General features: G+C 45.3%; 1 protein-coding gene across 1 annotated transcript in view; it reads left to right on the forward strand.

Moving 5' to 3' along the window:
• Positions 1-1,768: 1,768 nt before the first annotated feature.
• GPR153 (G protein-coupled receptor 153) overlaps positions 1,769-23,318 on the forward strand; it is a 115,259-nt gene continuing 93,709 nt past the window's right edge. The window contains exon 1 of the mRNA XM_075328918.1: positions 1,769-2,207. The gene's annotated coding sequence lies outside the window, so the exon portion shown is untranslated. The remainder of the gene's footprint in view (positions 2,208-23,318) is intronic.

The following is a 23,318-nucleotide window of genomic DNA, read 5'->3' on the forward strand; positions in this document are numbered from 1 at the left end:
AAATTCAACAGTCTACTCTTGTTCTTAGAAATTAAGTATATTCCATGAGAGAAATTGCCAAGAAACTGAAGATTTCCTACAACGGTGTGTACTACTCCCTTCAGAGGAGAGCACAAACAGGCTCTAACCAGAGTAGAAAGAGAAGTGGGAGGCCGCACTGCACAACTGAGCAACAAGACAAGTACATTAGAGCCTCTGGTTTGAGAAATCAACACCTCACAGGTCCTCAACTGGCAGCTTCATTAAATAGTACCCGCAAAACGCCATTGTCAATGTCTACAGTGAAGAGGTGACTCCGGGATACTGGCCTTCAGGGCAGAGTGGCAAAGAAAAAGCCATATCTGAAATTGCCTAATAAAAGGAAAAGATTAATGTTGGCAAAAGAACACAGACATTGGACAGAGCAAGATTGGAAAAAAGTGTTATGGACAGACGAATCGAAGTTAGAGGTGTTTGGATCACACAGAACAACATTTATGAGATGCAGAACAACTGAAAGATGCTGGAAGAGTGCCTAATGCCATCTGTCAAGCATGGTGGAGGTAATGTGATGGTCTGCGGTTGCTTTGGTGCTGGTAAAGTGGGAGATTTGTACAATGTAAAAGGGATTTTGAGTAAGGAAGGCTATCACTCCATTTTGCATCGCCATGCCATACCCTGTGGAAAGCGGATGATTGGAGCCAATTTCATCCTACAACAGGACAATGAACCAAAGCACCTCCAAATTATGCATGAACTATTTAGGGAAGAAGCAGCAGCTGGTATCTATCTGTAATGGAGTGGACTGCCCAGTCACCAGATCTCAACCCTATTGAGCTGTTGTGGGAGCAGCTTGACCGTATGGAATGCAAAGAGTGCCCATCAAGCCAATCCAACTTGTGAGAGGGAGGAAGCATGGGGGGAAATATCTCCAGATTACCTCCGCAAATTAACCTCTAGAATGCCAAAGGTCTGCAAAGCTGGAATTGCTGCAAAGGAGCATTCTGTGCCGAAAGCAAAGTCTGAAGGAGAAAATTATTATTTCATTATTTCTATCCTCGTCAATGTCTGGACTAAAACTATTCATTATGCAACTCATTTGATCAACAAAAATATGATTTTTCATAGAAAAGACAAAATTGTCTGGGTGACCCCAAACGTTTGAACTGTAGTATATATATATATATATATATATATATATATATATATATACTGCTCAAAAAAGTAAAGGGAGCACAAACAACATAATGGTAATATATATATATATAAATTATGTGAGTTATGATAGATATATATATATATATATATATATATATATGTATATATATTATTATTATTATTTACTACATGGTGTCTTTCTAGTCTAGATGTAAACGAGGAGATAAACAGTGGACAGAGCAAACGTGGACAGGACACACATGAAGGCTATAAGGCCCCTCTGCACTTGGGCTATCTGAGGGCCTTGGACAGGGCAGCTAGCCCTCTTCTGAGGCTGGACCATGATTCCTTCCAAACTCGACCCTGCATCTTGGGGTGCACAGGAGGGATATGAAGAAGACTACAGGGATCTGCAGCACAACTTTACATGATTGACAGCTGTGACCTTCTCCTGCCACCAGTGCATGCGTTTAACCCTTTCCTTGCTCCTGCATTGTGCTAATACCAGCAGCCTGAGGATTACTGCACGCATAGATTGTGTCTCCTTCCCACCATGAGAGTGTGGGAGGAAACAAGGACGTCCATGCTGCAATCCACACATCTGTAGGTGAAAAAAAAAGTTGTCAGATTGCAATTTTCCACCTCAGATGAAGAAGAAGTGGCTGCTGGAGGAAGCCGAGTGAGGCTGCGCTGTCTACTGCCATCCTCTCAGACACATCCAACCCAAATGATGAAGTGAGGGCTGGGTTGGGAGCAATGACAGCAGAGAGGGAGAGGGAGCCCATTGTCACGGGTGGGCTGAGGGGCTGCTCCTGCACAGCTCCACAAAGGGATCTCTCCAGACCTGGCTTGTCTTTGGAACAATGCTTACCCACGGGGGATCGGAAAAGCTGCGTGGGGTGAGATTGCTTAGCACAAACACCCTGGAAATTCACTTTGCAAGTGGAGAGTCTGCGATCGGATCTGCTGTGGATCTCCCGGGAGCTGTTATTTCGGTCCATTTGCTGCCAGCTCGGGATCTGCTATTTTGAGAAATGTTCCACAAGATCCTGGGAATCACCATCCACAAGGTAAGAAAGCTGCAGAGAAACTTACTGATCAGCTGAAGGTGACCGGGTGCAGGACCCCAACCCCAAATACAGGGTCAGGCTTCACACACTAGAAGGGTGCCAGGACCCCCAACCCTAAATACAGGGGCAGGTACACACAATAGAAGGGTGCAAGGACCCCAACCCCAAATATAGGATCATGCTACACACAATAGAAGGGGTGCAAGGACCCCCAACCAAAATATAGGGGCAGGCTACACACAATAGAAGGGTGCCAGGACCCCCAACCCTAAATACAGGGTCATGATACACACAATAAAAGGATGCAAGGACCCCAACCCCAAATATAGGGTCAGGCTACACACAATAGAAGGGGTGCAAGGACCCCCAACCAAAATATAGGGGCGGGCTACACACAATAGAAGGGTGCCAGGACCCCCAACCCTAAATACAGGGGCAGGTACACACAATAAAAGGATGCAAGGACCCCAACCCCAAATACAGGGTCAGGCTACACACAATAAAAGGGTGCAAGGACTCCCAACCCTAAATACAGGGTCAGGATACACACAATAAAAGGATGCAAGGACCCCAACCCCAAATATAGGGTCAGGCTACACACAATAGAAGAGGTGCAACGACCCCCAACCAAAATATAGGGGCAGGCTACACACAATAGAAGGGTGCCACTGGACCCCCAACCCTAAATACAGGGTCAGGTACATACAATAGAAGGGGTGCAAGGACCCTAAATATAGGGTCAGGCTACACACAATAGAAGCGATGCAAGGACCCCCAACCCTAAATACAGGTTCAGGCTACACACAATAGAAGGGGTACAAAGACCTCCAAACCTAAATTAAAGGTACTGATCAGCTGAAGGTGAACGGGTGCGAGGACCCCAACCCTAAATACAGGGTCAGGTACACACAATAGAAGGGGTGGAAGGACCTCCAATCCTAAATACAGGGTCAGGCTACACAAAATAGAAGAGGTGCAGACCCAACCCTAAATACAGGGTCAGGCTACACACAATAGAAGGGGTGCAAGGACCCCCAACCCAAAATACATGGTTAGGTTAAACACAATAGAAGGGTGCAAGGACCTCAAACCCTAAATACAGGGTAAGGCTACACACAATAGAAGAGGTGCAGGACCCAACCCTAAATACAGGGTAAGGCTACACACAATAGAAATGGTGCATGGACTATGAAGAATAAGGATGAAGGGTATAAAGACCTCCCTATGTCCTGGAAAAGTGCTGATGGTGGATAAAGGTTTGAAGGACCATGTAGAAAAGGTAGGAGAGTGTAGGGCTCCCCTAATTCATGGAAACTGCCTAGGACAGAACAATTAAAGGGGTTACAGCATCTTCAATTCTAAGAAGCCTTTAACCAAAGGTAAGGGTTTGTAGGAACCTCATTTATTTCCAAATAACCTTCAGGCTAATAAAAGCTAAAAGGTGCAGGAACCCTTAATCTTTATAAGCAGCCTCAGCTTCAATAATGGTAGCAATGGTCACAACACCACATTCATGAAAGTGGTCTCAGATTGAGAGTCTTGGGTAGAAGGATGTAAGAAGCCCTAATAGTTGGATAAAGATTAAGGGAGAGTAATATATAAGGGGTACAAGGACCCCATGATGCGGATTATGGAGGGTCCAACAAAGGTAGAGGAAGTAATGACCATCAGTCCTTGGAAATCACCAGACAATGGAGGTGCCCCTAATTCTTGGGAACGTGTAGTCTAGGTAAATGGAAACATGTCCCCCATTCTTATAGTGGTGTCTTCCCCAATGTAAAAATACATTCTCCGAAGTGTTTAAACAAAGAATCCCCCCCTGGTGCCGGCACACAGCGGCCCCTGCCTTTGTCATGTGTTATGTAAGGGGAGGTGGGTGGATGGCTCACTCCTGGCTGTATGATTAGGATTAGATACATTTCATTACAATTCCATCATGTCACACTTGATGGAGACGGATGTGTTGCCAGCTCTCCCACGCGAGGATGTTTTCTGTTTGTGATGCTTCACAGCACACGTGTTTAATGGAAGGAAAGCTGCAAGGTTGTCAGCGGGCACCAAAGGGTTAATGAAAAAGACACAATAGGGGGTTTTCAGGAAATACCACCATGCAGTACACCATCCATGGCACAGAGGGTAACAGGGCCGGTCTCCTAAACTGGTGCACCCCGAGCTGGGGGACCCCAACACTGGTACCAAGGGGAAATGTTATGTCATTGTGTTTTGTATCTGCCTGATCTGTGCAGTCACCCTGCCTGTATGGTCATATAGGGGCGAACAACCTGTGCAGCCACACAGGGTCCCAAGAGGTGAGGGGTCAACACCGCCTGCAAAGTAGCACACAGGGTCCTAAGAGGTGAGGGGTCAACACCGCCTGCAAAGTAGCACACAGGGTCCTAAGAGATGAGGGGCCAACACCGTCTGCAAAGCAACACACAGGGTCCCAAGAGGTGAGGGGCCACCACCACCTGCAAGGCAGCACACAGGGTCCCAAGAGGTGAGGGGTCAACACCGCCTGCAAAGCAGCACACAGGGTCCTAAGAGGTGAGGGGCCAACACCCCCTGCAAAGCAGCACACAGGGTCCTAAGAGGTGAGGGGCCAACACCCCCTGCAAAGCAGCACACAGGGTCCTAAGAGGTGAGGGGTCAACACCGCCTGCAAAGTAGCACACAGGGTCCTAAGAGGTGAGGGGCCAAGACCCCCTGCAAAGCAGCACACAGGGTCCTAAGAGGTGAGGGGCCCACACCACCTGCAAAGCAGCACACAGGGTCCTAATAGGTGAGGGGTCACCACCACCTGCAAAGCAGCACACAGGGTCCTAAGAGGTGAGGGGCCAACACCGCCTGCAAAGCAGCACACAGGGTCCTAAGAGGTGAGGGGCCACCACCACCTGCAAAGCAGCACACAGGGTCCTAAGAGGTGAGGGGCCAACACCGCCTGCAAAGCAGCACACAGGGTCCTAAGAGGTGAGGGGTCAACACCGCCTGCAAAGCAGCACACGGGGTATGTCACATTATTAGACTGCAAAGGGCCCAAATACTGATCTTGCACACCTGCCCATAATCTACCTGTATGCACACCTGTCTATATATAGGTACATCCCTGTATGCATACCTGTATATATAGGTACATCACTGTATGCACACTTGTGTATATAGGTACATCACTGTATGCATACCTGTATATATAGGTACATCACTGTATGCATACCTGTATATATCGGTACATCACTGTATGCATACTTCTATATATAAGTGCATGACTGTATGTATACCTGTATATACAGGTAGATCACTGTATGTATACCTGAAAATTTAGGTGCATCACTGTATGCATACCTGTATATATAGGTGCATCACTGTATGTATACCTGCATATATGTACATCACTGTATGCATACCTATGTAGATAAGTACATCACTGTATGCATACATGTGTATATATAGGTGCTTCACTGTATGCATACCTGTATATTTAGGTACATCACTGTATGCATACCTGTGTATATAGGTGCATCACTGTATGCATAAATGTATATATAAGTACATCACTGTATGCATACCTGTATATATAAGCACATGACTATATGCATACCTATACATATAGGTACATCACTGTAAATATACCTTTATATAGGTACAATACTATATGCATACCTGTATATAAAGGTGCATCACTGTATGCATACCTGTGTATATATAGGAACATCACTGTTCACATACGTGTATATATAGGTACATCACTGTATACATACCTGTATATATAGGTACATCATTGTACACATACTGGCTGTATATATAGGTACACCACTGTATCTGTATTCATAGATGTATATATTTGTATAACACTGTAAGCGTACCTGTATATATGTAATAATCACTGTATATATACCAGTACTGTAGGTATACCTATGTGTATATATATCACTATATACATGACTGTATATAGGCACGTCGCTGTATGTATACTATACAATTGCTACTAATTTTTAAGCTTGACCGCAATATTTAACAGAAGTCACATGTAATAAGCTGAGGTGGTCAGTCCCTGCAGCACATTACCTCTAAAAAATGTATATTGTGGCAATTACATTTTATAATAGGGAACATGGAGCAATGTGGGTCCCTGGGGCCATATCACACATAGTGTGCTTAGATACATAGATTCTGCAGTACCTTATCACTACACATTATAGTGGAATTCTGTGTGTTGATATGATGGGGATGTGATAGGCTTAGACATTGGGGCAACATGGTGGACCAGTGGTCAACACGTGCAGCCCTGGGGTCAAATCCTACATCTGTAGGGAGTTTGTATGTTCTCCCCGTGTTTGTGTGGGTTTCCTTCTCGTCTCAGGTTTTCTCTTAAACTCTAAAGACATACTGATGGATTAAGGCGCTGTGGACTATGTTGGCGCTATATAAGTCAGAACCTGCAGTACACGATGGGGAATGTAGTGCTCTCTGATTGTCTGAGACAGCTGGTAGTGGGACCGGGTGGGTTCCAGCTTCTGTTGTAGTCACTGGGACCGCATGTATTACTGTCTAGGGACTGTTCCATTTTGAGTTTTTCCTCTAGGCTCTCATTCCCATCAAATCATATAGTGTGATTTCCAAAATTAGGCCACAAGGATTGTAAATAGACAGGACTCCCGGGAAATGGCCAGACGTTCTAGTGACCCGGAGAAGATCTTTTTGACCTCCCACCCCTTTTGTTTCTAGATATAGAAGCATCTGTCACTGCAGGTCATATACAGAGAATGAGCTGAGAGTGGCTTTCACATCCGCTTTTAGCCATGATGTCAACTACCAAAAAATTCCTTTAACCCAAAAAGTGCTATTTTCGAAAATGGTCCACATCAGCAAATTTCATACAAATGTATTTCACTGTGTTTCCTAGGGTGTAGGTTCTTCACTAGAGCTCGTGTCCTCTTTTCTCTGAAGAGGCCATTTACATATTTAATTTCCCACAGGAGCACTGCATGACCTATAATTCCCACTACGTCACAAGGAGAAACTTTACCACTTAAACCACCTGTCAAAGGCCTCTCACCCAGCCAATCAATTCTCCTGCTTTGTACTGATGAGGGGCAACAAACACAAAACACGTGTTTGAAAATAGAATTATCCAGAAAGCCCTATATGTGATAGAGCCCTATAAAGTGTCATGGGGTGTGACAGGATCTCAAGGGAGAGGGGAGACTAAACTGTCCCTCAGGCTAGGGGAGTCTTAGCTGACCCTAATCGCAAAGGTACGTCTGAAGGTGACAATGTTTAGGCCGCCTTCCTTGCCCTAGCTCGTGAACAACACTGGTCTAGTGGCCTTCCTCCCTCCACCTAGGAGAAGATCGGGACAAATGAACAGACAGGGAAAAATCAAAACTTAAACTCACAGCAATCACTCACAGAGGTATAGACCATATGTGATCAGGAGGAAGTAAAGAGCAGGGAAGAAATAATAAGACAACAAGAATATTCCAAAACACACCAAATAACACACAGAAGTTCACCAGGAACTGAATATCAAAGCAGAAGGAGCGGGATCGCATACAGTTATCATCAGAATGGGAGAACACCATCTTAAAAAAGGTGGAGGCAACTGTGATAGGTCTCCTGTGACATGTGACTCCAGCAGTAATCCACAGGCTAGCAGAAATTAACTCCTGCAAACCCGATTACTAACACGAGCACAGCTGGTCGATGCCCGAGCCTGTGTGTGCAGCTCAAAAGCAGCATAGTATGGACAGTAAAGGGTACTTTACACAGTGCGATCTCGCTAGCGACATCGCAAGCGATCGTACCTGCCCTCGTCGGTTGTGCGACACGGGCAAATCGCTGCCCATGGCGCACAACCTCGTTAGTCCCCATCACATGGACTTATCTGCTCTACGACGTCGCTCTGGCCGGCGATCCGCCTCCTTTCTAAGGGGGCGGTTCGTGCGGCGTCACAGCGACGTCACACGGTAGGCGTCCAATAGAAGCGGAGGGGCGGAGATGAGCGGGACTTAACATCCCGCCCAGCTCCTTCCTTCCGCATTGCCGGTGGAGGCATGTAAGGAGATGTTCGTCGCCCCTGCGGTGTCACACATAGCGATGTATGCTGCCGCAGGAACGAGGAACAACATCGTACCAGCAGCAGCAACGATATTAAGGAAATGAGCGACGTGTCAACGAGCAACGATTTTTCACGTTTTTGTGCTCGTTGATCGTCGCTCATTGGTGTCACATGCTGCGATGTCGGTAACGGCGCCGGATGTGCATCACTAACAACATGACCCCGACGATATATCGTTACTAATATTGCAGCGTGTAAAGCACCCTTAAGACTCTGCTGTGTGAACAGCGTCAGATGTAGTCCTGACACTTGTCGAGTTTTGAGCCAGACACCTCGTGACATAAAGAGTCAATATTGACTTTTAGGACGAGAACAATTTGGGCATAGCTAGGGAAGCTAGTGGTATTATGATACTGGGTCCTATTCTGCCTTGTCCGAGATATCTGGATGTATTAGATTTTCTTCTATGGGAGTTAGGCCTAAGACACACGGCAGGAAAATCGGTGCAAGTGGAGTGCGATAAAAAATTGCATTCCACTCGGACCAATATTAGCCTGTGTCAGCACACATGAGCGATTATTTTCTCAGCCCTAATCGGACCGAGAAAACAATCGCAGCATGCTGCGGGTGAAAGCGATCCTGTTTTCTCTTGCACCCATTCAAGTCTATGGGGCGAGAGAAAAATCACATTGCACTCGCGGTACACTGGTGTACCGCAAGTGCAGGGGGAGAATGGCAATAGCCGAGGAGAGAGGGAGATAAATCCATTCCTCTCCTAATCCGTGCCGGCCCGCCCCTCCTCAGCACCGGCCCTCCCCTCCTCAGCGCCGGCCCGTCCCCCGCAGCTGAGGTCCGCTCGCACCTCAGTCGCAGGGACACTCGCATGACACTCGGCTCTGCTGTACTGCCAGCGTGAGAAGAGTGTCATACGAGGGGATCGCAGTAATCCCCGTGTGGCCCCAGCCTTACCGTAACAGCCAACCTGTTTACTCAGCTGTTTAGATAACTCCCATAGAGCACAAGGGGAAAAGGAATTGGGTGTAGGTATGTGCCGCCCCCGCGTCAGCAGCTGGGCTGCTCGGATCCGGATCCGCGGTGGCTCGAGGGAACTCCGGACCCGAGGGTCGGGGTCGCACGGCCACTTGGGAAAAAAAAGGGGGAATATTTATAAGGGAGGATGTGGAAAGTTTGTGACGCCACCCGTGGTGTCTGGTAAGGTGGAGTACCACCACTGCTGTTGGGAGTACCCGGTGGCGATGGTGGGGGCAGCCTGGTGTTTAACCCCTGCACATGTAGGGGGAATGCCCTGGGACTCGATGAGGGCTGCGGGGAGGTGTCGTTGGGACGGTAAGGGTCACTTATGTACTAACTCAGTCCAATGACGCTGACACCGACAACTGTGGTAAACCAAAGTTCTTGACACCACTGCTGCTTGAAGGGAGCACGCCTGGATCCCATGCCCATTGGTGTTGCTTGTTAGCCTGTGACCTTTTCCTTGGCACCTTTTCTTCTAACTGGTCCCTTTAGCATAAAACTAGTCAGGTACCGCTCCCGAGTGTGGCTAACTGGGTGAGCTTGCTTTCAGGGTTCACGCTTGGGATTTTCTGGACTATGTAGTGGGAAAGTCCTATCCCCCTCGTTGCACTAGTACCCCGATTTTGGAGCGGGTGGAGAACGGATTTTGAAGGCTCTGTCCTCGTCGAGTAAATGGCCAGGACGCCTGAAGCTATTTCCTGGCCAAGGGTCCATGTACCCCGTCGTGCCCTGGCCCCTGCCCGGTGATGGCACAAGGCTGCCGGCTGTCCTCCTTGACAGTCCGTGCCCTTTGTCACGATCCCCTGCGACTGGGGTCCAGCTCCTACCAGGCCCAGACGAACGTCTGCCACCTAGTAATACTAAGGAGCCCAGCTCCTGACCTCTCCTCTCGAGAGTCACCACTCAACTGCACTGCTCCTGACACTCCTGACCTCCCCTTAACCAACCCCCCAGTGGGCGACCCTATTCCCTTCAGGCCATCCACTGGTGTGTCTGGTGGGTGTGGTGCAGAGTGTTCCTAGGATTTTGATTAGCTTGTTCTTGGCAACACCAAAGGTCAGGGACCCATAACCAAGGAGAAGGTGGATACTGGGCAGAAGGGCAGATTGCACAATACCCTGTGATGACCTGATAGGCCAGGGCGCCACATACCCCCTTGGTTAAACGTAGCTCTTCCCCGAGCTACAGGACATCAGAGGTTTATTAATTTTTTTTTTTAAAGAGTTCATCTTTTCAACAATGGGACACTACCGGTTTCAATGGTGGCGGAGACTCAACCTGCTCTGTTGCAGCCTCTACCCACGACAGTCCAGTCCCAATGTCCCGGATCCCATTAACCCGCCACCCAAACAACCTGACCCGCTGCATTCATATGGTGGGTCTTTTACCTGGTTAAGGTCCCGGGCATTGTGTTGGACGACTCTGGTGGGCACAGGAGGTGCAACTATATACAAAAAACAAGGAAACAAACACCAAGTATAGCGGACCTCATATTCATAGTAAAATACATGAACCCCATAATATACATACGATAACTTGTGAAAAATAGGGGCTGTTTAACATGTTGAAAGTAGAACTACAGTACCACAATTTGTGAAAAAAGTGTATACATTTTTATTATCACAAAATTGCAATATTAAGATCACATGTGATAGCTGATTAGTAGTTGAACATACATAATAAAAAAAACAGGTTTAAATAAGACAGAAGGAGGAAAAGAAGGTCCCATGGAGGGAGACTGACTATCCCCTAACGTAGGTAAAGAGAGGAGAAAACATCTATAGATCCAGGGAGAAACATATACAATAAACCATAAGGAAATTGTATGGTATATATAGTAGATATCCCTTGGACCAGTAAAATCAAAGAGTGATAGGTCAGGGCGACACAGATATAGATGAGATTTACATCTATCAGACATTTATGGCATACCCCTTAAATATGTGAACACCCTTTCAAAACTCCATTGTAATAAGAGATTGTACATTGTGCTTGCATCCAACTGAAAAGGACCTGTGGGAGGAGCAATGTGAGGCTGTTCTCAGCCAATCATTATTAGTGGGAGACTTCTGAGTAATGCTGATTGGCTAAAACCAGTTTATGCTCTCCTCCCTCATGTCCTTTTCAGTTGAGTGCTGGCACGGGAATAAAGTTATTCAGGACAGGGGCAATTTAGTGACACATTATATCAATAATGTTCTGAGGAAGGGTGGTAGTTTTATACAAAACATTTGACAATTTTTCTGTATCTTGAGGCATGACGCTAGAGGAATTGGCAATAAGACAAAATAATGACTGGAACTTCTAGCCCATAAGGTCCGGAAGTGAATCTCATACTGGGGCATTGGTCTGGTATCGCAGTATGGGTGCGCCATAAATGACCACACTCTAATAAACTGTAATAGCTGCACTGGAATAACTGGGATTACAACTCTCAGATCAGCTGTTGCCACTTATGTTCTGCAGTTTGCTGTCTATATGCCATGCGTTAATTGGATACATATTACCAGGATATTTATGTAGTAAACATAAAGAAGAACAGATGGTACGATGCACCAGGACTTTCTCATGTCTGCTCTGTGAAACCTATGAGACTTTGGATGACGTGCGGGCATCATGTATTCACTCCACGACTTACTGTAGACACCCATGTGGCCGGCTGGGCATGCATCTGCACACTGATGAGCAGGGTCTTGGTGATATGTGTAGATTGTATAGAATATAATATGTGGGGCGTACACTCTATTGCCCCCTACTGAGTAATCTACATGAAAAAAACATTAAAGTGAATTTTGGGGGCGGAATTCTGTTTTATTGTTATTTTTTCATTACTGTCAGCACTCTTTAAAAATGGGATGGCAATTAGCTGGAGGGGTGCAGTCTCCTACTTCCCAAAAGGCTGGAATCACACTTGCGAGTGTAAAATCGGACCGAGTCTCATGCTAGAAAGTAGCATGAGCGCTGTCCGAGTGTTGATCAGTGTGCAATGCAACAGCAATGCGATTCTGTGATTTTTCTCATGATTGTAGTCCCTGTACAATCCGTGTGTGATCCGTATGTGATTCGTTTTTATTCTCAGCAGCTATGTCATCTGCCATTCAGTTCTGCTACATGCCCGCTGACTGCAGACACAGATAGAGCCATGTAGCAGAGCTGAATGGCAGATGACAACAGACACAGACAGAGCCGCGCGATTAGAATGAAGTCGGATGAACTTCACCTGACTTCATTGTCATCCTGCGGCTCTGTCTGTGTGTCATGGCCTGATTTTCGGTCACCAGTGAAGGTCTCACTGATGACCGCAAATTCCCTGAGTGACTTAAGTGATCGGCGCTATCAGCGGTGCCGTCACTGAGGTTACCCGCGGCCACAGCTGAAGTCCTCCCGCTGAGATCTGTGGCCGCGGGTAACCTGAGTGACGTCATCGCTGATAGCGCGACACTTCAGTTGCAGGGATCTCACAGAGAGCGGTCGTGGTCTGTGACCGCTCTCTGTCAGCTTCTGATGTAGCAGAGCTGAAAGCATCGTGGGACCTCTGTGGATTACGTTGGACCTGGAGGGGTATTTGGGGAGTTGAATAAAGTGGTGAAAGAGGGTGGTTTTTGTTTTGTCATTTATTTCAAATAAAGGATTTTTGGGTGTATGTCTTTATTTTCTTTAACTTACAGGTTAATCATGGAAGGTATCTCGGGGAGACGCCTGCCATGATTAACCTAGGACTTAATGGCAGCTATGGGCTGCTGCCATTAACTCCTTATTACCTCGATTGCCACCGCACCAGGGCAATTCGGGATGAGCCGGGTACAGTCCCAGGACTGTCGCATCTAATGGATGTAGCAATTCTGGGCGGCTGCTGGCTGATATTTTTAGGGTGGTGGGCTCCCCATAACGTAGCGCTCCCCATCCTGACAATACCAACCTCCAGCCGTATGGCTTTACCCTGGCTGGTATCAAAATTGTGGGGGAACCACACGCTGTTTTTTTTTAATTATTTATTTATTTTATTTACTGCACGATATAGACCCGCCCACTGGCAGCTGTGATTGGTTGCAGTGAGACAGCTGTCACTCAATGTGGGGGCGTGTCAGACTGCAACCAATCATAGGCGTCGGTGGGCGGGGAAAGCAATGAATACTAGATGGAATAATGAGCGGCCGGCTTTTTCAAAAGAGGAAAAGCCGCCGGAGCTTTGTGATAGCCGTGCAGCGCCGTGCTGGTGATCGGGGATCGGTGAGTATAAGAGAGGGGGGGAAAGGGATAGATCAACAGAGAGAGAGAGACCGACAGAGAGAGAGACCGACCGACAGACCGACCGAGAATAGAGACCGAGAGGGAGAGAGAAAGAAACAGCGGGAGAGACAGACTGACAGAGATAGAGATTGACCGACATCGAAAGACCTCACTCATTTCCAGTGTTTTCTGCAACATGCGAGAAATGTATTTAGAAAAACGGATGTCACTAGGATGGTGTGTGCCGTCCGTGTGACATCCGTTTTTTATCACGCACCCATAGAGTTGCATTGGAGAGACTCACGCGAGAAACTCTCCAAAACGCAGCATGCTGCGATTTTTTTCTCAGTCTGATTTGGACTGAGAAAAAAATAGCAGATCTGAGCTGCCTCATTGATTAACATTGGTCCGAGTGCAATGTGAGATTTTCTCGCATTGCACTCGTGCGAGTTAATCGCAAGTGTGACTCCAGCCAAAGAATTGCTGTAATTGAAGCCAGAACTTGTCATAAACTGCAAGTGTAGATGGACGGGAAAATGAGGGAACAAATTTATTAAGAAAACTATCCTCAGTAAATGTATCACTTTTGGCTCCAGTGCTCTTTTCATTATGGCACATGAAATGCTGATCTTTACTAAATGCCAGCGCCACGTTCCAGCGTTATAAAGTTTTCATCATTTTCATGATCTTTTTCTTGCTGTCAGTAGAAGGTAATATTCATTGTTTAAATCTAACAGTCTCTGACCTTGTCGTGCTGATAGGAACCCTGACATTGTCCTGCTGACACGACAGATGGGTTCATTGCGGAGCATCTGTGTAGATGGTTATTGCACACCGCGGAGAGTCACATTCAGTCTAGACTCCAGCTCTTACCACATTATATCTGCGCTGATACATAGTACCAAAATATCAGGATAAAAGAAAAAACATGCTGCTGTGTTTATCAAATAGACTGGATACAATCTTAAATTCTGAAAAGTAGACGCCAGCATTCACACTTTTGTTGGAAGTGTCCGTGTGCTATCTGTTTTTTTATGGGTACGTCCTATTCTGATCCTCATAGTCAGATGAGAATGACATGCGCGGAGTCTCACGGCTGTCTTTCTTTGATGCCTCATTTTAAAGGGACTCTGTCAGCAGATTTCTATAGTGTAACCTGAAGACAGCATGCTGGAAGTGTTAAAGAGATCCAACCACCAGGATTTTCCCATATAAACTAAAGCCAGTGCTATACTGGCGCTATCATGCTGATTCTATACATACCTTTAGTTGTGAGATCGGATGTATACTTTCTGAAATACAGGCAAGTAAAGTTTGTGAAATGCACTCTTATTTGATTGATAGCAGCTACCGAATATCTAATAGGTCGTGCTTTGCTAGTTATTTCCGCCCCTGCCTGTCCTTCCTCCCTCTTTCCTTCCCTTGTAATAAAAGAGACAGGGGCAGCAGCGATATCTTGTGATAGCTGCCGTAGTGAACATTATCGCTACGGCAGCTTCACACGCACGTACCTGCCCTGCGACGTCGCTCTGGCCAGCGACCCGCCTCCTTCCTAAGTGGGCGGGTCATGCGGAGTCACAGCGACGTCACACGGCAGGCGGCCAATAGAAGCGGAGGGGCGGAGATGAACGGAACGTAAACATCCCGCCCACCTCCTTTCTTCCGTATTGCAGCCGGGACGCAGGTAAGGAGATGTTCCTCGCTCCTGCGGCTTCATACACAGCGATGTGTGCTGCCGCAGGAACGAGGAACAACATCGTACCTGTCTCTGCAACGAAATTATAAAAATGTCGGACCCTACACCGATCATACGATAACGACGCTTTTGCGCTCGTTAATCGTATATAAAATAATTCAAATACTGCAATATCGACAGCGACGCCGGATGTGTGTCACTTTCGATTTGACCCACCGACGTTGCTCCTGCCATATCGTAGTGTGCAAAGTACCCCTAAGGTTCCATTCTGATATTTCCGTTTAAGGAAATTTCGTATTGAATTGATGATGCCCTACCACTTTGTAATTCACTTTTTTTCTCTAGCTCGTTCCATTTTCAAGATAAAAATGCTAACTCCGTTGTTTTCCACCAGGTGGCGCTATAGGTGGTTTCATTGCGTAGCGCATGGCTACTTTACTATACCTAGACACCACTTCTGTGCCTATAGCTGCCGCCGTTTTCAAGTTAATGGCGGTGGACAGGATATGGGTGGACGCACTGTATAGATCTCTTAAACCTGATCAGACAGGTGTACTTACTTTGATCATCTGTGTCAGAATGACTGTATAATCCTAATATTATCAATAACTGGATTTATAAATGGCTGATTTTAATAGCAATGGTGTTGGAAATTTAAAAATGGATTAAGCAGCCGTTCAGACAGATTTTCAAAGTAATTCCACCAGCTTCATTAGGTCTAGAGTTCTCCTTAATGATGCCTGTGGTTTATATTATAAAGTTTGTTGACAGCTCTGATTTAATTTCAGTTAATCCCTTGAAAGCTCCTCTTATCCTTCTCTGTGGGCTATGTAATCTCAGCAGCTATGGAGCTGATATAGTCACAGTCACCAGACTGCAAAAAAATGCAAGGTTCCCCCCCCAGTCCATGAACTTGAGCCCCTTCCCTTCCATCAGCCAATATTCAACCTCTTACCCCCCAAACACATGTATTGAAATTTGAGGAAAACTCTGATGTCATTTTAATTTCTGTTTGACCCCCCCACTCACCCATTTTTTTCCTCTTTTTGCTAAAATATGCAAAACTAAAAGTTACACGTTATATTTTTGCTTTTCTTTTTATTAAAATTTTTATGCAACAATTTTATTACTCTAGCCCTATTCCTAAACCAATCCTTAGAAATAATCCTAATTGGGGTTAGAAAAAGTTGCTGCTTATGCAGAGCACAATCCTTCAGTTAGCCATCTGCATAATGAAAAGCTGTGCCATGTTGGTTGCTGCCTATGCAGAGCGCAGCAGCCCATGATAAGCTTATCTCGCTTGTTGCGCTCTGCAAAACCAACTCTGAACTTACGTTTGCTGCATAGTGACTGAGATGACAAAGCTCACTTCATCCTACAAGCTTTGCCAGTTTGCTCGCTCCCTATGCAGAGCGCAGCAGTCAATGATAAGCTCATCTCGTCTGTTGCGCAAAACCAACCCTGAACATGCACTTGCTGCATAATGACTGAGAGGACAAAGCTCACTTCATCATGCAAAACTTTGCCATTTTGATTGCAGCTTTTGCAAACCGCAGCAGCCAATGATAAGCCTGTGTTGCCTATTGTGCTCTGCATAACCAAGTCTGAGCATGCATTTGTTGCATGATGACTGCGATAACAAAGCTCACTTCATCATACAAAGCTTTGCCATTTTAGTTGCTGCCTATGCAGAGCGCAGCAGCCCACTATAAGCTCATCTCACCTTTTGTGCTCTGCAAAACCAACTCTGAACATTAGCTCACTGCATAATGACTGAGATGACAAAGCTCATGTTATCCTGGTTGCTGCCTCTGCAGAGCACAGCATCCCATGATAAGCTCATCTCGCTTGTGGTGCTCTGCAAAACCATCTCTGAACATGCACTCGCTGCATAATGACTGAGATAACAAAGCTCACTTCATCATACAAAGCTTTGTCATGTTGGTTTCTGCCTCTGCAGAGCGCCACAGCCCATGATAAGCTCATCTCGCCTGTTGCGCTCTGCAAAAACAAACTTTTAACATGCGCTCACTGCATAATTACTGAGATGATAAAGCTCACTTCATCATACAAAGCTTTGTCATGTTGGTTTCTGCCTCTGCAGAGCGCAGCAACCCCTGATAAGCTCATCTCGCCTGTGGGAGTCTGCAAAACCAACTCTGAACATGCGCTTGCTGCATAATGACTAAGATAATAAAGCTCACTTCATCATACAAAGCTTTGTCATATTGGTTTCTGCCTCTGCAGAGCGCCGCAGCCCATGATAAGCTCATCTTGCCTCTTGCGCTCTGCAAAAACAAACTCTGAACATGCGCTCACTGCATAATTACTGAGATGATAAAGCTCACTTCATCATGCAAAGCTTTGTTATTTTGGTTGCTGCCTATGCAGAGTGCAGCAGCCAATGATAAGCTCACCTCGCCTGCTCTGCTATGAAAACCAACTATGAACCACTCCAAGAAGAAGAAACTCTTAAAGGCACAGATCACTTGGAAGTAGGGGTGACATGGGGAAGTGAAATGTTGCACCCCTCTAGACTTTTGAGCCCAGAGCAAAAACCCACCCACCCAGCCCTCCACACTCACTCCCCCACTGTGTAATATATAAACTGCTCTTGCTTGCCATATCTTGAGGTTTTTCTTCCACTGAGGATTGGGAAATACTAATGCATTCTTTGTCTTCAGTAGTTTCTATAAAATGTCCAGATTACAATTAATGTTCTCCAGAAAGACTAATGGTTACACTGTGTCATCCTGAAGATTATAAATGATGTACTAATGACCCACATTAAGTGACATTATAGCATTATTCTGTATTTGTTTTACTCCATTATCAACACGTAATCTTTCCACATTTGTCCTCGTACGCGCAGCGTGACTTGCAGGTTGAGAAATTAACATGAAAAAGAAATTTAAAGGGGTATTCCCATCTTAAAAATAAAGTGATGGCAGAACACTGGGGTCTATTTGTTGGTAGGGGACTTATCTCTGGGGGAATCTTAAATATGTGAAAAATTAGTTCCAACTTATAGGAATCCCACTGATCGTGATAAAAGAGCCACATCACTGCAGGAAATCTACAGTCCTACCATGGCCTTACAGATGACCGTTCTACAGGTCAAAAGTGGACACTTATTGTTCTTCTATTACCCCTCCTGCTATTCTGTTTTTGTTTTTCTAATCCCCATATGTCCTACAGATATGGGGCTTTTCGATTTAGTGCTTCCAATGTGCTAATTTTTTTAGTATTTACAAAGAAGGGCATTGCTCACAAAGCAATTATATCAAGCATCCTAAGAACACGCCCCCGAGGAACACTGCAAGACACACCCTTAAGGAACCCTGCAGGACATGCCCTCTTCGTAAAGACAATAAAAATTAATACCAAATAAAAAAAGGCCCATAACTCTGGAACCTTATAGTGGGTTTAAGAAGAAAAAGAAAAAAATAAATACTCGGGGGCAGCAAGAATAAAATAAGAATAAAAACTGGACACTTTTAATTCTTTTAGAAAGGACCTGGCTAATGATGAGCAAGCACAGAAGTGCTCTTTACTGTATTCGAGCAGGTTGGACACTCTGAACTCAAGTAACTCAAGTAACGAGTATAATGAAAGTCAATGATTGGGCAGCTATAAACATAGCATTTCCGGGGGACAGTGCGATGGGTTTGATTTTTTTTCATGCACGCATCATCCAAACACATTGTTTTTACCTCCCTTGAATGAAATTCAGTCAGTTATTTAGTTTTTCTGATTTTTCTCTTTATATTTTTGACTAAAATGTAAATTATTCTTTTATTCTATAAACTACTGACGTCTCCGAATTTCCAAGCAAAAAATGTTGTATTTATTTTCTAAAAATGAGAAATAGTCAAAATAAACAAAAAATGCACAGTGCTTTCACACCTCAAATAATGCAAAGAAAACAAGTTCATAATCATTTAGAAACAGCAATATTAATGTTTTACCTCAGGAAGAGTTCAGAAATCAATATTTTGTGGAATAACCATGATTTTTAATCCCAGCTTTCATGCGTCTTGGCTGCTTTCCACCAGTCTGTCACACTGCTTTTGGGTGACCTTATGCCACTCCTGGTGCAAAAGTTTAAGCAGTTCTTCTTTGACTTATATAGCTTGGTCCTTTGCTTCCCATACAGAGTTTTTAACTTCAGGTGAGGTTACACATAGGTTAGGGACCCCAGAAATAGAGATTACCTTGGAGTTTGGTTTGGGGCTCCTCTGCATTGATCAATACAATGGCTAAACATCTCTCATTCCTATTATTCATAGCAGTTATGCACATATCATTTTCATGTTTTTCACTTTTTTCAGATAGTCCATTGTATTTATTCAGTCTAGCATTCCCATAGCAGTTCTGATTTTCATTATTCCCCTATACATTGTGACAGGTATGCAACTCTTTATCCTATTGTTTAGTTGTATATTTTTGAGTCTTGCTCCTTGTTCCCACCATAGCTGTTCCAGACGTACATTCTTTAACTTCTTTGATTGACGGCTTGTGACTATCCATCTTCCTCTTGATTACATTCCAGAGGGTTTCAATGGGGTTCAGGTCTGGAGATTGGGCTGGCCATGACAGGGTTTTGATGTGGTGGTCCTTCATCCACACATTGATTGACCTAGTTGTGTGGCATGACGCATTGTCCTGCTGGAAAAAACAGTCCTCAGAGTTGGGGAACATTGCCTGAGCAGAAGGAAGCAACTGTTTTTTCAGGATAACCTTGTCTTCTTTGTATTATTTGAGGTCTGAAAGCAATTATATATACATACATTAGATGTATGTTTGTATATATATATATATATATATATTTATGAAGGTGTCCTTTACACAAAAATTCAGCTTTAAATGATTCTTTGCTATTTTAGAATGTTAGAGACTTTCCCATTGTGCTGTTGCTAGGCAACATAACCTCTGCAGCAGCTATAGAGACCAGCTCCTCACACCTCCATCGCCCCCTCTGTCATATGATCTGGAGACACCACACTTACTATTAACTAGTAAAGACCATTACTCAGGTCTTGTTCCCTTGAGACACATGTAAGACTTTTGGATAGTCTTTTGCTCATGAGTTGTTGTTAGGGGCTGATATTTACCCTCCATGCAATATTTTACATCTCCCCCTATCCCGGGGTGCACGGCTGTCACTCCACATAATGTTCTGTCGCCTATGAGGATGAGACGAGTCCATAGCAACCACTGAAGTCTAGGAGGATTTCTCGGGGAGTTATTGTCCTCAAACATCGCTCCGTCTATTTTTAGCTTCAGGTGTAAAATGATCTATAAATAGAGCGAGTGGAAAAAATTGTGGGAGTGGAAATAATCTAATAAAACACTTAGGACCTTCTCTGTGCCGTCGGCTGTGGAAAGTGGCTGTTAACAGAGAACAGTAGACTGTGTTCAGCTGCACCACCGCTGGAGATTAGGTAGACATGTGCTATACTAATATGAAAAGTAATTTTTTTAATGTATTTGTTTTAATTTTTTTATTCAATATAGTAAACACTACACCTAATATCTAATTTTTTTACATCCCTTTAATGTCAACACTTTACTTCGAGAGGACCTGTCATTTTAAAAAATAAAATTTAGCCAAATTCTTTCAACAGCCTTTGACTCAATCTCGATCCATGGTTCTGTAGGAAGATCAATTGTGTGCAGCCTAGGTAGGTCCAGCAGGGTCTTCTCCATTGTTACCTTGACAGGTCCACCAGGGTCTTCTCCACCGTTATACTATCTAGACTTGCACATGATCAATCTTCCTACAGAGTGTTCATCCATCAAGTCGCCATGATTCAAGATCGAACTGTATTATAAAAGAGTTCATAAGAGTATTATATAATTATTTGTACGGAGAGCTGGGTAGGGTAGTGGATAGAGATAAGGGAGAAGAGGTAGGGCGGTGCAGCACTGTGGAGAGCATGGATAGGGTGGTAGACAGAGATGAAGAATATATAGAGTATTACCAAACTGTGGAGGACAAGGGTAGGGTGGTAGACTGTGATAAAGGAGGAGAGGTAGGGTGGTGCAGCACTGTGGAGAGCATGGATAGGGTGCTAGACAAAGATGAAGAATATATAGAGTAATACCGAACTGTGGAGGTCAAGGGTAGGGTGGTAGACCGTGATAAGGGAGGAGAAGTAGGGCGGTGCAGAACTGTGTAGAGCATGGATAGGGTGGTAGACAGAGATGAAGAATACATAGAGTAATACCGAACTGTGGAGGAGAGGAGTAGGGTGGTAGACCATGATAAGGGAGAAGACGTAGGGTGGTGCAGCACTGTGGAGAGCATGGATAGGGTGGCAGACAGAGATGGGAAACAATATATAGGTGGTAGACAGAGATGAGGAAGAATATATAGAGTGATGCAGAACCGTGGAGAGCAGGTGTAGGGTGGTAGACAGTGATTAGGGAGGAGAGGAAGGGCAGTGCAACACAGTTGAGAGCATGGATAGGGTGGTAGACAGATGAGGAATAATATATAGAGTAATACAGAACTGTGGAGAGCAAAGGTAGGTTGGTAAACCATGATAAGGTAGGAGAGGTAGGACAGTGCAGCACTGTAGAGAGCATGGATAGGGTGGTAGAGAAAGATGAGGAAGAATATGTAAGGCAATACAGATCTGTGGAAAGCATGGGTAGGATGGTAGACTGTTATAAGGGAGAAGATGTAGGGTGGTGCATCACTGTGAAGAGCAAGGGTAGGGTGGTAGACTGTTAACGGAGATGTAGGGCGGTGCAGCTCTGTGGAGAATAGGGTAATAGACAGAGAGATGAGGGAGGATATGTACAGTGATACAGTACTGTGGAGAGGACAGGTAGGGCGGTAGACAGAAATGAGGGAGGAGATATAGGGCGGTGATGAGCTGTGGTTCAGCACTATATACAAAATATGATGCACTGCATACAATATAAAGATAAATCCACACAGTATTCAGCAATCTCCATGTAGCATTTCCAAAATAACTATAAAATCATGTACAGTGCCTATACAACGCATTATTTTATCAGTCCCACAGTGCCACCTCCATTTATGTCTGGAGCTTACCAGCAGCCATGCTACCCCTATCTGTTTTTCTCTTCCAGAAGAGGACTCAGCAGACACAGTGCATATTACTGCTCCGCACTAGACCCTATAGATGACCCCTGGGCCGTATATGCTCTGTATTATGGCTGTCTTCCACCATTAGACTGCAGCTCTGTTATGTATTTTGTTCCTGGATACCTCAGCTTACACTTGGTGGCAGTAAATTGTTGTGAAGATGTCACGCCGCTGTCTTCTCCTCTAATTTACTGATATTATGTGTCATTATGGATAAAAGAGAAAGAAGAAATAGTGTAGTGTGAGTGTATTTTGCAGCCAGCTTGCCGGCGGCTGGAGCCAGACATAGTGATCCATAACAGGATGTTCTGCACTGAATTGCCGAATTTGTCCCAATCACTTTTTTTTTCTTAATTACTGCATTTATGTAAGTGGCAATATTGTCAAGTGCTCAATGCGAATGTGGTTTATTAAGTGTGATTAATGGGCATGCTTATCTTCCCAGTAACTACTTTGTGGGTGAGTATTTTTGGCTTTAGTAACCTCTTCTTTTCTGTATTTCTGAAGGAGGCAGGGCAGACACAATGTGGTAATGCTATATACTAAGATTTACAGGTATCTACATTATATAGTTGCAAGCCACATCTTTCCAATCAGAGGGTGATATAAGGAAGCCGGTAGCAGGAAGTAAATCAGTGTGTGGCTGCAGCCACATGTTGTGTTAGGGGACTGTACCGCCTCGGGGCTCGGCCGGCTGCCGAGCCGCTCGGATCCGTGCTCGTCGGTGGGTGGCTCGAGGTCCTCCCGGACCCGGGGGGTCACGTTGCACTGAAGGGATGGTGGCGCTACGTGATGGGTGGTGTTCAGTGGGGAGGTCCACGGCCGGGGCCGCGGTTGTTTTTGGGGGTTAAGTTCGTGACGCCACCCACGGGTTGTGGTGAATTGATGGACACCACCTCTGCCGTTGACTAGGCTCCCGGGGACGGTGTTGCGCAACTTGGTGTTGACCCCTCCGTGGGCAGGGGGGTGATGGTC

This window comes from Anomaloglossus baeobatrachus, chromosome 11 (assembly GCF_048569485.1).
Source record: "Anomaloglossus baeobatrachus isolate aAnoBae1 chromosome 11, aAnoBae1.hap1, whole genome shotgun sequence".
Taxonomy (NCBI): domain Eukaryota; kingdom Metazoa; phylum Chordata; class Amphibia; order Anura; family Aromobatidae; genus Anomaloglossus; species Anomaloglossus baeobatrachus.